Source organism: Cnephaeus nilssonii, assembly GCF_951640355.1.
Source record: "Cnephaeus nilssonii genome assembly, chromosome: 10".
Classification (NCBI taxonomy): domain Eukaryota; kingdom Metazoa; phylum Chordata; class Mammalia; order Chiroptera; family Vespertilionidae; genus Cnephaeus; species Cnephaeus nilssonii.
This window is the reverse complement of record NC_137081.1, coordinates 94545402-94560469: the sequence shown is the minus strand read 5'-3', so window position 1 is coordinate 94560469 and position 15068 is coordinate 94545402.

The following is a 15068-nucleotide window of genomic DNA, read 5'->3' as shown; positions in this document are numbered from 1 at the left end:
TGTTTTCTTGTGATGTAACTCTATTTCAAGGATTTCTGTAGTGTATAACATCCTTTCTAGAATAGAAACTTACATTTTGATGTCTTTTACACTTGTTCTCAAACAATTCTGTGATATTCATTAGTATTTCCTCTGAATTACTACTGATTTCTAGCTGTTTCCTATAATGGGCCTTCTGCTCTACTTGTGGGACTTCACCACATGTAGAAACAACTTTATACACTCTTCTCTGGACTTGTGAAGCTATATACACTTGTCTTTCAACGTTTTTACAGTTAAATACTACTTTTCAGGAATTCTGGTGGTTTGAAACACTGGTTTCATGTGAACTAACTCTATTTCAAGGATTTCTGCAGTGTAAAACATCCTTTCCAGACTAGAGACTTACATTTTGGTGTCTTTTACACTTGTTCTCTCACTATTCTGTTATATTCATTAGTATTTGCTCTGAATGACTACTGATTTGTAGCTGTTTCCCATAATGGGCCTTCTTTTCTACTTGTGGGACTTCACCACATGTAGAAACAACTTTATACACTCTTCTCTGAACTTGAGAAGCTATACACACTTGTCTTTCAACTGTTTTACAGTTGAATACTACTTTTCAGTGAATTCTGGTGGTTTCAAACACTGGTTTCATGTGAACTAACTCTATTTCAAGGATTTGTGCAGTGTACAACATCCTTTCTAGACTAGAGACTTACATTTTGATGTCTTTTACACTTGTTCTCTCACTATTCTGTGATATTCATTAGTATTTGCTCTGAATGCCTACTGATTTCTAGCTGTTTCCTATAATGCGCCTTCTTTTCTACTTGTGGGACTTCACCACATGTAGAAACTACTTTATACACTCTTCTCTAGACTTGCGAAGCTATGTAAACTTGTCTTTCAACTGTTTTACAGTTAAATACTACTTTTCAGTGAATTCTGCTGGTTTGAAACACTGGGTTCATGGGAACTAACTATATTTCAAGGATTTCTGCAGTGTACAACATCCTTTCTAGACTAGAGACTTACATTTTGATGTCTTTTACTTTTGTTCTCTCACTATTCTGTTATATTCATTAGTATTTGCTCCTAATGACTACTGATTTCTAGCTGTTTCCCATAATGGGCCTTCTTTTCTACTTGTGGGACTTCACCACATGTAGAAACAACTTTATACATTCTTCTCTGAACTTGGAACGCTATACACACTTGTCTTTCAACTGTTTTACAGTTGAATACTACTTTTCAGTGAATTCTGCTGGTTTTAAACACTGGTTTCATGTGTACTAACTCTATTTCAAGGATTTCTGCAGTGTAAAACATCCTTAACAGACTAGAGACTTACATTTTGGTGTCTTTTACACTTGTTCTCTCACTATTCTGTATTATTCATTAGTATTTCCTATGCATGACTACTGATTTCTAGCTGTTTCCTATAATGGGCCTTCTTTTCTACTTGTGGGACTTCACCACATGTAGAAACAACTTTATACATTCTTCTCTAGACTTGCGAAGCCATATACACTTGTCTTTCAACTGTTTAACAGTTAAATCCTACTTTTCAGTGAATTCCGGTGGTTTTAAACACTGGTTTCATATGAACTAACTCTATCTCAAGGATTTGTGCAGTGTACAACATCCTTTCTAGAGTAGAGACTTACATTTTGATGTCTTTTACACTTGTTCTCTCACTATTCTGTGATATTCATTAGTATTTGCTCTGAATGCCTACTGATTTCTAGCTGTTTCTTATAATGGGCCTTCTTTTCTACTTGTGGGACTTCACCACATGTAGAAACTACTTTATACACTCTTCTCTAGACTTGCGAAGCTATGTAAACTTGTCTTTCAAATGTTTTACAGTTAAATACTACTTTTCAGTGAATTCTGCTGGTTTGAAACACTGGGTTCATGGGAACTAACTATATTTCAAGGATTTCTGCAGTGTACAACATCCTTTCTAGACTAGAGACTTACATTTTGATGTCTTTTACATTTGTTCTCTCACTATTCTGTTATATTCATTAGTATTTGCTCTGAATGACTACTGATTTCTAGCTGTTTCCCATAATGGGCCTTCTTTTCTACTTGTGGGACTTCACCACATGTAGAAACAACTTTATACATTCTTCTCTGAACTTGGAACGCTATACACACTTGTCTTTCAACTGTTTTACAGTTGAATACTACTTTTCAGTGAATTCTGCTGGTTTCAAACACTGGTTTCATGTGTACTAACTATATTTCAAGGATTTCTGCAGTGTACAACATCCTTTCTAGACTAGAGACTTACATTTTGATGTCTTTTACATTTGTTCTCTCACTATTCTGTTATATTCATTAGTATTTGCTCTGAATGACTACTGATTTCTAGCTGTTTCCCATAATGGGCCTTCTTTTCTACTTGTGGGACTTCACCACATGTAGAAACAACTTTATACATTCTTCTCTGAACTTGAGAAGCTATACACACTTGTCTTTCAACTGTTTTACAGTTGAATACTACTTTTCAGTGAATTCTGGTGGTTTCAAACACTGGTTTCATGTGAACTAACTCTATTTCAAAGATTTGTGCAGTGTACAACATCCTTTCTAGAGTAGAGACTTACATTTTGATGTCTTTTACACTTGTTCTCTCACTATTCTGTGATATTCATTAGTATTTGCTCTGAATTACTAATGCTTTCTTGCAGTGTCCTATAAAGGGACTTCTGGTATACTTGTGGGACTTCACCACATGTAGAAACAACTTTATATACTCTTCTCTGAACTTGTGAATCTATATAAACTTGTCTTTCAACTGTTTTACAGTTGAATACTACTTTTCAGTGAATTCTAGTGGGTTGAAACACTGTTTTCTTGTGAACTAACTCTATTTCAAGGATTTCTTCAGTGTACAACATCCTTTCTAGCCTAGAAACTTACATTTTGATGGTTTTCCACTTGTTCTCACTCAATTCTATGATATTCATTAGTATTTCCTCTGAATTACTACTGATTTCTAGCTGTTTCCTATAAAGGGCCTTCTGCTCTACTTGTGGGACTTCGCCACATGTAGAAACAACTTTATACACTCCTCTCTGGACTTGCGAAGCTATATAAACTTGTCTTTCAACTGTTTTACAGTTGAATACTACTTTTCAGTGAATTCTAGTGGGTTGAAACACTGTTTTCTTGTGATGTAACTCTATTTCAAGGATTTCTGTAGTGTATAACATCCTTTCTAGAATAGAAACTTACATTTTGATGTCTTTTACACTTGTTCTCAAACAATTCTGTGATATTCATTAGTATTTCCTATGCATGACTACTGATTTGTAGCTGTTTCCCATAATGGGCCTTCTTTTCTCCTTGTGGGACTTCACCACATGTAGAAACTACTTTATACACTCTTCTCTAGACTTGCGAAGCTATGTAAACTTGTCTTTCAACTGTTTTACAGTTAAATACTACTTTTCAGTGAATTCTGCTGGTTTGAAGCACTGGGTTCATGTGAACTAACTCTATTTCAAGGATTTGTGCAGTGTACAACATCCTTTCTAGACTAGGGACTTACATTTTGATGTCTTTTACACTTGTTCTCTCACTATTCTTTGATATTCATTAGTATTTGCTCTGAATGACTACTGATTTCTAGCTGTTTCCTATAATGGGCCTTCTTTTCTACTTGTGGGACTTTACCAAATGTATAAACTACTTTATACACTCTTCTCTAGACTTGCGAAGCTATATAAACTTGTCTTTCAACTGTTTTACAGTTGAATACTACTTTTCAGTGAATTCCGGAGGTTTGAAACACTGGTTTCATGTGAACTAACTCTATTTCAAGGATTTGTGCAGTGTACAACATCCTTTCTAGACTAGAGACTTACATTTTGATGTCTTTTACATTTGTTCTCTCACTATTTTGTTATATTCATTAGTATTTGCTCTGAATGACTACTGATTTGTAGCTGTTTCCCATAATGGGCCTTCTTTTCTACTTGTGGGACTTCACCACATGTAGAAACAACTTTATACATTCTTCTCTGAACTTGGAACGCTATACACACTTGTCTTTCAACTGTTTTACAGTTGAATACTACTTTTCAGTGAATTCTGCTGGTTTCAAACACTGGTTTCATATGAACTAACTCTATTTCAAGGATTTCTGCAGTTTAAAACATCCTTAACAGACTAGAGACTTACATTTTGGTGTCTTTTACACTTGTTGCTCACTATTCTGTATTATTCATTAGTATTTCCTATGCATGACTACTGATTTGTAGCTGTTTCCCATAATGGGCCTTCTTTTCTCCTTGTGGGACTTCACCACATGTAGAAACTACTTTATACACTCTTCTCTAGACTTGCGAAGCTATGTAAACTTGTCTTTCAACTGTTTTACAGTTAAATACTACTTTTCAGTGAATTCTGCTGGTTTGAAACACTGGGTTCATGGGAACTAACTATATTTCAAGGATTTCTGCAGTGTACAACATCCTTTCTAGACTAGAGACTTACATTTTGATGTCTTTTACATTTGTTCTCTCACTATTCTGTTATATTCATTAGTATTTGCTCTGAATGACTACTGATTTGTAGCTGTTTCCCATAATGGGCCTTCTTTTCTACTTGTGGGACTTCACCACATGTAGAAACAACTTTATACATTCTTCTCTGAACTTGGAACGCTATACACACTTGTCTTTCAACTGTTTTACAGTTAAATACTACTTTTCAGTGAATTCTGCTGGTTTCAAACACTGGTTTCATATGAACTAACTCTATTTCAAGGATTTGTGCAGTTTACAACATCCTTTCTAGACTAGAGACTTACATTTTGATGTCTTTTACACTTGTTCTCTCACTATTCTGTGATATTCATTAGTATTTCCTCTGAATTACTACTGATTTCTAGCTGTTTCCTATAAAGGGCCTTCTGCTCTACTTGTGGGACTTCGCCACATGTAGAAACAACTTTATACACTCCTCTCTGGACTTGCGAACCTATATAAACTTGTCTTTCAACTGTTTTACAGTTGAATACTACTTTTCAGTGAATTCTAGTGGGTTGAAACACTGTTTTCTTGTGATGTAACTCTATTTCAAGGATTTCTGTAGTGTATAACATCCTTTCTAGAATAGAAACTTACATTTTGATGTCTTTTACACTTGTTCTCAAACAATTCTGTGATATTCATTAGTATTTCCTCTGAATTACTACTGATTTCTAGCTGTTTCCTATAATGGGCCTTCTGCTCTACTTGTGGGACTTCACCACATGTAGAAACAACTTTATACACTCTTCTCTGGACTTGTGAAGCTATATACACTTGTCTTTCAACGTTTTTACAGTTAAATACTACTTTTCCGGAATTCTGGTGGTTTGAAACACTGGTTTCATGTGAACTAACTCTATTTCAAGGATTTCTGCAGTGTAAAACATCCTTTCCAGACTAGAGACTTACATTTTGGTGTCTTTTACACTTGTTCTCTCACTATTCTGTTATATTCATTAGTATTTGCTCTGAATGACTACTGATTTGTAGCTGTTTCCCATAATGGGCCTTCTTTTCTACTTGTGGGACTTCACCACATGTAGAAACAACTTTATACACTCTTCTCTGAACTTGAGAAGCTATACACACTTGTCTTTCAACTGTTTTACAGTTGAATACTACTTTTCAGTGAATTCTGGTGGTTTCAAACACTGGTTTCATGTGAACTAACTCTATTTCAAGGATTTGTGCAGTGTACAACATCCTTTCTAGACTAGAGACTTACATTTTGATGTCTTTTACACTTGTTCTCTCACTATTCTGTGATATTCATTAGTATTTGCTCTGAATGCCTACTGATTTCTAGCTGTTTCCTATAATGCGCCTTCTTTTCTACTTGTGGGACTTCACCACATGTAGAAACTACTTTATACACTCTTCTCTAGACTTGCGAAGCTATGTAAACTTGTCTTTCAACTGTTTTACAGTTAAATACTACTTTTCAGTGAATTCTGCTGGTTTGAAACACTGGGTTCATGGGAACTAACTATATTTCAAGGATTTCTGCAGTGTACAACATCCTTTCTAGACTAGAGACTTACATTTTGATGTCTTTTACTTTTGTTCTCTCACTATTCTGTTATATTCATTAGTATTTGCTCCTAATGACTACTGATTTCTAGCTGTTTCCCATAATGGGCCTTCTTTTCTACTTGTGGGACTTCACCACATGTAGAAACAACTTTATACATTCTTCTCTGAACTTGGAACGCTATACACACTTGTCTTTCAACTGTTTTACAGTTGAATACTACTTTTCAGTGAATTCTGCTGGTTTTAAACACTGGTTTCATGTGTACTAACTCTATTTCAAGGATTTCTGCAGTGTAAAACATCCTTAACAGACTAGAGACTTACATTTTGGTGTCTTTTACACTTGTTCTCTCACTATTCTGTATTATTCATTAGTATTTCCTATGCATGACTACTGATTTCTAGCTGTTTCCTATAATGGGCCTTCTTTTCTACTTGTGGGACTTCACCACATGTAGAAACAACTTTATACATTCTTCTCTAGACTTGCGAAGCCATATACACTTGTCTTTCAACTGTTTAACAGTTAAATCCTACTTTTCAGTGAATTCCGGTGGTTTTAAACACTGGTTTCATATGAACTAACTCTATCTCAAGGATTTGTGCAGTGTACAACATCCTTTCTAGAGTAGAGACTTACATTTTGATGTCTTTTACACTTGTTCTCTCACTATTCTGTGATATTCATTAGTATTTGCTCTGAATGCCTACTGATTTCTAGCTGTTTCTTATAATGGGCCTTCTTTTCTACTTGTGGGACTTCACCACATGTAGAAACTACTTTATACACTCTTCTCTAGACTTGCGAAGCTATGTAAACTTGTCTTTCAAATGTTTTACAGTTAAATACTACTTTTCAGTGAATTCTGCTGGTTTGAAACACTGGGTTCATGGGAACTAACTATATTTCAAGGATTTCTGCAGTGTACAACATCCTTTCTAGACTAGAGACTTACATTTTGATGTCTTTTACATTTGTTCTCTCACTATTCTGTTATATTCATTAGTATTTGCTCTGAATGACTACTGATTTCTAGCTGTTTCCCATAATGGGCCTTCTTTTCTACTTGTGGGACTTCACCACATGTAGAAACAACTTTATACATTCTTCTCTGAACTTGGAACGCTATACACACTTGTCTTTCAACTGTTTTACAGTTGAATACTACTTTTCAGTGAATTCTGCTGGTTTCAAACACTGGTTTCATGTGTACTAACTATATTTCAAGGATTTCTGCAGTGTACAACATCCTTTCTAGACTAGAGACTTACATTTTGATGTCTTTTACATTTGTTCTCTCACTATTCTGTTATATTCATTAGTATTTGCTCTGAATGACTACTGATTTCTAGCTGTTTCCCATAATGGGCCTTCTTTTCTACTTGTGGGACTTCACCACATGTAGAAACAACTTTATACATTCTTCTCTGAACTTGAGAAGCTATACACACTTGTCTTTCAACTGTTTTACAGTTGAATACTACTTTTCAGTGAATTCTGGTGGTTTCAAACACTGGTTTCATGTGAACTAACTCTATTTCAAAGATTTGTGCAGTGTACAACATCCTTTCTAGAGTAGAGACTTACATTTTGATGTCTTTTACACTTGTTCTCTCACTATTCTGTGATATTCATTAGTATTTGCTCTGAATTACTAATGCTTTCTTGCAGTGTCCTATAAAGGGACTTCTGGTATACTTGTGGGACTTCACCACATGTAGAAACAACTTTATATACTCTTCTCTGAACTTGTGAATCTATATAAACTTGTCTTTCAACTGTTTTACAGTTGAATACTACTTTTCAGTGAATTCTAGTGGGTTGAAACACTGTTTTCTTGTGAACTAACTCTATTTCAAGGATTTCTTCAGTGTACAACATCCTTTCTAGCCTAGAAACTTACATTTTGATGGTTTTCCACTTGTTCTCACTCAATTCTATGATATTCATTAGTATTTCCTCTGAATTACTACTGATTTCTAGCTGTTTCCTATAAAGGGCCTTCTGCTCTACTTGTGGGACTTCGCCACATGTAGAAACAACTTTATACACTCCTCTCTGGACTTGCGAAGCTATATAAACTTGTCTTTCAACTGTTTTACAGTTGAATACTACTTTTCAGTGAATTCTAGTGGGTTGAAACACTGTTTTCTTGTGATGTAACTCTATTTCAAGGATTTCTGTAGTGTATAACATCCTTTCTAGAATAGAAACTTACATTTTGATGTCTTTTACACTTGTTCTCAAACAATTCTGTGATATTCATTAGTATTTCCTCTGAATTACTACTGATTTCTAGCTGTTTCCTATAATGGGCCTTCTGCTCTACTTGTGGGACTTCACCACATGTAGAAACAACTTTATACACTCTTCTCTGGACTTGTGAAGCTATATACACTTGTCTTTCAACGTTTTTACAGTTAAATACTACTTTTCAGGAATTCTGGTGGTTTGAAACACTGGTTTCATGTGAACTAACTCTATTTCAAGGATTTCTGCAGTGTAAAACATCCTTTCCAGACTAGAGACTTACATTTTGGTGTCTTTTACACTTGTTCTCTCACTATTCTGTTATATTCATTAGTATTTGCTCTGAATGACTACTGATTTGTAGCTGTTTCCCATAATGGGCCTTCTTTTCTACTTGTGGGACTTCACCACATGTAGAAACAACTTTATACACTCTTCTCTGAACTTGAGAAGCTATACACACTTGTCTTTCAACTGTTTTACAGTTGAATACTACTTTTCAGTGAATTCTGGTGGTTTCAAACACTGGTTTCATGTGAACTAACTCTATTTCAAGGATTTGTGCAGTGTACAACATCCTTTCTAGACTAGAGACTTACATTTTGATGTCTTTTACACTTGTTCTCTCACTATTCTGTGATATTCATTAGTATTGGCTCTGAATGCCTACTGATTTCTAGCTGTTTCCTATAATGCGCCTTCTTTTCTACTTGTGGGACTTCACCACATGTAGAAACTACTTTATACACTCTTCTCTAGACTTGCGAAGCTATGTAAACTTGTCTTTCAACTGTTTTACAGTTAAATACTACTTTTCAGTGAATTCTGCTGGTTTGAAACACTGGGTTCATGGGAACTAACTATATTTCAAGGATTTCTGCAGTGTACAACATCCTTTCTAGACTAGAGACTTACATTTTGATGTCTTTTACTTTTGTTCTCTCACTATTCTGTTATATTCATTAGTATTTGCTCCTAATGACTACTGATTTCTAGCTGTTTCCCATAATGGGCCTTCTTTTCTACTTGTGGGACTTCACCACATGTAGAAACAACTTTATACATTCTTCTCTGAACTTGGAACGCTATACACACTTGTCTTTCAACTGTTTTACAGTTGAATACTACTTTTCAGTGAATTCTGCTGGTTTTAAACACTGGTTTCATGTGTACTAACTCTATTTCAAGGATTTCTGCAGTGTAAAACATCCTTAACAGACTAGAGACTTACATTTTGGTGTCTTTTACACTTGTTCTCTCACTATTCTGTATTATTCATTAGTATTTCCTATGCATGACTACTGATTTCTAGCTGTTTCCTATAATGGGCCTTCTTTTCTACTTGTGGGACTTCACCACATGTAGAAACAACTTTATACATTCTTCTCTAGACTTGCGAAGCCATATACACTTGTCTTTCAACTGTTTAACAGTTAAATCCTACTTTTCAGTGAATTCCGGTGGTTTTAAACACTGGTTTCATATGAACTAACTCTATCTCAAGGATTTGTGCAGTGTACAACATCCTTTCTAGAGTAGAGACTTACATTTTGATGTCTTTTACACTTGTTCTCTCACTATTCTGTGATATTCATTAGTATTTGCTCTGAATGCCTACTGATTTCTAGCTGTTTCTTATAATGGGCCTTCTTTTCTACTTGTGGGACTTCACCACATGTAGAAACTACTTTATACACTCTTCTCTAGACTTGCGAAGCTATGTAAACTTGTCTTTCAAATGTTTTACAGTTAAATACTACTTTTCAGTGAATTCTGCTGGTTTGAAACACTGGGTTCATGGGAACTAACTATATTTCAAGGATTTCTGCAGTGTACAACATCCTTTCTAGACTAGAGACTTACATTTTGATGTCTTTTACATTTGTTCTCTCACTATTCTGTTATATTCATTAGTATTTGCTCTGAATGACTACTGATTTCTAGCTGTTTCCCATAATGGGCCTTCTTTTCTACTTGTGGGACTTCACCACATGTAGAAACAACTTTATACATTCTTCTCTGAACTTGGAACGCTATACACACTTGTCTTTCAACTGTTTTACAGTTGAATACTACTTTTCAGTGAATTCTGCTGGTTTCAAACACTGGTTTCATGTGTACTAACTATATTTCAAGGATTTCTGCAGTGTACAACATCCTTTCTAGACTAGAGACTTACATTTTGATGTCTTTTACATTTGTTCTCTCACTATTCTGTTATATTCATTAGTATTTGCTCTGAATGACTACTGATTTCTAGCTGTTTCCCATAATGGGCCTTCTTTTCTACTTGTGGGACTTCACCACATGTAGAAACAACTTTATACATTCTTCTCTGAACTTGAGAAGCTATACACACTTGTCTTTCAACTGTTTTACAGTTGAATACTACTTTTCAGTGAATTCTGGTGGTTTCAAACACTGGTTTCATGTGAACTAACTCTATTTCAAAGATTTGTGCAGTGTACAACATCCTTTCTAGAGTAGAGACTTACATTTTGATGTCTTTTACACTTGTTCTCTCACTATTCTGTGATATTCATTAGTATTTGCTCTGAATTACTAATGCTTTCTTGCAGTGTCCTATAAAGGGACTTCTGGTATACTTGTGGGACTTCACCACATGTAGAAACAACTTTATATACTCTTCTCTGAACTTGTGAATCTATATAAACTTGTCTTTCAACTGTTTTACAGTTGAATACTACTTTTCAGTGAATTCTGGTGGTTTGAAACACTGTTTTCTTGTGAACTAACTCTATTTCAAGGATTTCTTCAGTGTACAACATCCTTTCTAGCCTAGAAACTTACATTTTGATGGTTTTCCACTTGTTCTCACTCAATTCTATGATATTCATTAGTATTTCCTCTGAATTACTACTGATTTCTAGCTGTTTCCTATAAAGGGCCTTCTGCTCTACTTGTGGGACTTCGCCACATGTAGAAACAACTTTATACACTCCTCTCTGGACTTGCGAAGCTATATAAACTTGTCTTTCAACTGTTTTACAGTTGAATACTACTTTTCAGTGAATTCTAGTGGGTTGAAACACTGTTTTCTTGTGATGTAACTCTATTTCAAGGATTTCTGTAGTGTATAACATCCTTTCTAGAATGGAAACTTACATTTTGATGTCTTTTACACTTGTTCTCAAACAATTCTGTGATATTCATTAGTATTTCCTCTGAATTACTACTGATTTCTAGCTGTTTCCTATAATGGGCCTTCTGCTCTACTTGTGGGACTTCACCACATGTAGAAACAACTTTATACACTCTTCTCTGGACTTGTGAAGCTATATACACTTGTCTTTCAACGTTTTTACAGTTAAATACTACTTTTCAGGAATTCTGGTGGTTTGAAACACTGGTTTCATGTGAACTAACTCTATTTCAAGGATTTCTGCAGTGTAAAACATCCTTTCCAGACTAGAGACTTACATTTTGGTGTCTTTTACACTTGTTCTCTCACTATTCTGTTATATTCATTAGTATTTGCTCTGAATGACTACTGATTTGTAGCTGTTTCCCATAATGGGCCTTCTGTTCTACTTGTGGGACTTCACCGCCTGTAGAAACAACTTTATACACTCTTCTCTGAACTTGAGAAGCTATACACACTTGTCTTTCAACTGTTTTACAGTTGAATACTACTTTTCAGTGAATTCTGCTGGTTTCAAACATTGGTTTCATGTGTACTAACTCTATTTCAAGGATTTCTGCAGTGTAAAACATCCTTAACAGACTAGAGACTTACATTTTGGTGTCTTTTACACTTGTTCTCTCACTATTCTGTATTATTCATTAGTATTTCCTATGCATGACTACTGATTTCTAGCTGTTTCCTATAATGGGCCTTCTTTTCTACTTGTGGGACTTCACCACATGTAGAAACAACTTTATACATTCTTCTCTAGACTTGCGAAGCCATATACACTTGTCTTTCAACTGTTTAACAGTTAAATCCTACTTTTCAGTGAATTCCGGTGGTTTTAAACACTGGTTTCATGTGAACTAACTCTATTTCAAGGATTTGTGCAGTGTACAACATCCTTTCTAGACTAGAGACTTACATTTTGATGTCTTTTACACTTGTTCTCTCACTATTCTGTGATATTCATTAGTATTTGCTCTGAATGCCTACTGATTTCTAGCTGTTTCTTATAATGGGCCTTCTTTTCTACTTGTGGGACTTCACCACATGTAGAAACTACTTTATACACTCTTCTCTAGACTTGCTAAGCTATGTAAACTTGTCTTTCAACTGTTTTACAGTTAAATACTACTTTTCAGTGAATTCTGCTGGTTTGAAACACTGGGTTCATGGGAACTAACTATATTTCAAGGATTTCTGCAGTGTACAACATCCTTTCTAGACTAGAGACTTACATTTTGATGTCTTTTACATTTGTTCTCTCACTATTCTGTTATATTCATTAGTATTTGCTCTGAATGACTACTGATTTCTAGCTGTTTCCCATAATGGGCCTTCTTTTCTACTTGTGGGACTTCACCACATGTAGAAACAACTTTATACATTCTTCTCTGAACTTGAGAAGCTATACACACTTGTCTTTCAACTGTTTTACAGTTGAATACTACTTTTCAGTGAATTCTGGTGGTTTCAAACACTGGTTTCATGTGAACTAACTCTATTTCAAAGATTTGTGCAGTGTACAACATCCTTTCTAGAGTAGAGACTTACATTTTGATGTCTTTTACACTTGTTCTTTCACTATTCTGTGATATTCATTAGTATTTGCTCTGAATTACTAATGCTTTCTTGCCGTGTCCTATAATGGGACTTCTGGTATACTTGTGGGACTTCACCACATGTAGAAACAACTTTATATACTCTTCTCTGAACTTGTGAATCTATATAAACTTGTCTTTCAACTGTTTTACAGTTGAATACTACTTTTCAGTGAATTCCGGTGGTTTGAAACACTGGTTTCATGTGAACTAACTCTATTTCAAGGATTTCTTCAGTGTACAACATCCTTTCTAGCCTAGAAACTTACATTTTGATGGTTTTCCACTTGTTCTCACACAATTCTATGATATTCATTAGTATTTCCTCTGAATTACTACTGATTTCTAGCTGTTTCCTATAAAGGGCCTTCTGCTCTACTTGTGGGACTTCGCCACATGTAGAAACAACTTTATACACTCCTCTCTGGACTTGCGAAGCTATATAAACTTGTTTTTCAACTGTTTTACAGTTGAATACTACTTTTCAGTGAATTCTAGTGGGTTGAAACACTGTTTTCTTGTGATGTAACTCTATTTCAAGGATTTCTGTAGTGTATAACATCCTTTCTAGAATAGAAACTTACATTTTGATGTCTTTTACACTTGTTCTCAAACAATTCTGTGATATTCATTAGTATTTCCTCTGAATTACTACTGATTTCTAGCTGTTTCCTATAATGGGCCTTCTGCTCTACTTGTGGGACTTCACCACATGTAGAAACAACTTTATACACTCTTCTCTGGACTTTTGAAGCTATATACACTTGTCTTTCAACGGTTTTACAGTTAAATACTACTTTTCAGTGAATTCCGGTGGTTTAAAACACTGGTTTCATGTGAACTAAATCTATTTCAAGGATTTGTGCAGTGTACAACATCCTTTCTAGACTAGAGACTTACATTTTGATGTCTTTTACATTTGTTCTCTCACTATTCTGTTATATTCATTAGTATTTGCTCTGAATGACTACTGATTTCTAGCTGTTTCCCATAATGGGCCTTCTTTTCTACTTGTGGGACTTCACCACATGTAGAAACAACTTTATACATTCTTCTCTAGACTTGCGAAGCCATATACACTTGTCTTTCAACTGTTTAACAGTTAAATCCTACTTTTCAGTGAATTCCGGTGGTTTTAAACACTGGTTTCATGTGAACTAACTCTATTTCAAGGATTTGTGCAGTGTACAACATCCTTTCTAGACTAGAGACTTACATTTTGATGTCTTTTACACTTGTTCTCTCACTATTCTGTGATATTCATTAGTATTTGCTCTGAATGCCTACTGATTTCTAGCTGTTTCTTATAATGGGCCTTCTTTTCTACTTGTGGGACTTCACCACATGTAGAAACTACTTTATACACTCTTCTCTAGACTTGCGAAGCTATGTAAACTTGTCTTTCAAATGTTTTACAGTTAAATACTACTTTTCAGTGAATTCTGCTGGTTTGAAACACTGGGTTCATGGGAACTAACTATATTTCAAGGATTTCTGCAGTGTACAACATCCTTTCTAGACTATAGACTTACATTTTGATGTCTTTTACATTTGTTCTCTCACTATTCTGTTATATTCATTAGTATTTGCTCTGAATTACTAATGCTTTCTTGCCGTGTCCTATAATGGGACTTCTGGTATACTTGTGGGACTTCACCACATGTAGAAACAACTTTATATACTCTTCTCTGAACTTGTGAATCTATATAAACTTGTCTTTCAACTGTTTTACAGTTGAATACTACTTTTCAGTGAATTCCGGTGGTTTGAAACACTGGTTTCATGTGAACTAACTCTATTTCAAGGATTTCTTCAGTGTACAACATCCTTTCTATCCTAGAAACTTACATTTTGATGGTTTTCCACTTGTTCTCACACAATTCTATGATATTCATTAGTATTTCCTCTGAATTACTACTGATTTCTAGCTGTTTCCTATAAAGGGCCTTCTGCTCTACTTGTGGGACTTCGCCACATGTAGAAACAACTTTATACACTCC